Raw genomic sequence first — 1,421 nt, 5'->3', positions numbered from 1 at the left:
AACAAGAGCGAAACTCCATTAAAAAAAAAAAAAAAGACTGCAAATAGGCTGCAGTGTATACTGCTTGGGTGATGGGTGCACCAAAATCTCACAAATCACCACTATAAACTTGCTCATATAACCAAGCTCCACCTGTTCCCATAACCTATGGAAATAAAAAAAAAAATTTAAAGAAAAACTCAAATAGGCCATGATTAGTGGCTCATGCTTGTAATCCCAGCACTTAGGGAGACCAACGTAGGAGGATCACTTGAACCCAGGAGTTCAAGACCAGCCTGGGCAACATAGTTAAACTCCATCTTTACAAAACAAAAAAGTAATGGAAAAAAGTTCAAATAAATAATTACAGGCCAGGTGTGCTGGCTCGTGCCTATAATCCCAGCACTTTGAAAGAACAAGGTGGGCGGATCACCCCAGGTTGGGAGTTCAAGACCAGCTGGCCAACATGGTGAAACCCCGTCTCTACCTAAAATACAAAAATTAGCTCAGTGTTATGGCACACCACTGTAATCCCAACACTTTGTGAGGCCAAGGTGAGTGGATCACTGGAGATCAGGGATTCGAGGGAAGCCTAGGCAACACGATGAAACCCCGTTTCTACTAAAAATACAAAAATTAGCCAGGTGTGGTGGTGGGCACCTGTAATCCCAGCTACTTGGGAGGCTGAGGCAGGAGAAAGGCTTGAACCCAGGAGGCGGGGGCTGCACGACACTGCACTCCAGCCTGGGCATCTGGACAACAGAGTGAGATTCGGTTGTGGTGGCTTACTCCTGTAATCCCAACACTTTAGGAGGCCAAGGCTGGTGGGTCATATGAGGTCAGGAGTTCAAGACCAGCCTGACCAACATGGTGAAACTCCATCTCTACTAAAAACACAAAAATTAGCTGAGTGTGGTGGTGGGTGCCTGTAATCCCAGCTACTTGGAAGACTGAGGCAGGATAATCTGTTGAACATGGGAGGTGGAGGCTGAGGTGAACTGAGATCGCACCACTGCACCCCAGCCTGGATGACAAGAGCAAAACTCTGTCCAAAAAAAAAAAGGAAAGTAGAAGGAAAGAATTAGAAAATCACCATGTTGCAAAAGCCAGAAAATTCACTGATGTAGATGGCGATCATCTACAGGTACTATAAAACATAGGTGAGGGCAGGCGTGGTGGCTCATGCCTGTAATCCCAGCACTTTGGGAGCCCGAGGTGGGCAGATCACCTAAAGTCAGGAGTTCCAGACTGGCCTGGCTAAGATGGTGAAACCCTCTCTCTACTAAAAATAGAAAAATTAGCTGGGCGTGGTGGCGGGCGCCTGTAATCCCAGCTACTAGGGAGGCTGAGGCAGGAGAATTCCTTGAACCCAGGAGGCAGAGGTTGCAGTGAGCTGAGATAGCGCCACTGCACTCCAGCCTGGCACCTGGCGACAGAGCAAG

The sequence above is a fragment of the Cebus imitator genome, unplaced genomic scaffold (assembly GCF_001604975.1).
Source record: "Cebus imitator isolate Cc_AM_T3 unplaced genomic scaffold, Cebus_imitator-1.0 Scaffold234, whole genome shotgun sequence".
In the NCBI taxonomy this organism is placed as follows: domain Eukaryota; kingdom Metazoa; phylum Chordata; class Mammalia; order Primates; family Cebidae; genus Cebus; species Cebus imitator.
Note: the sequence above shows the minus strand (reverse complement) of the source record.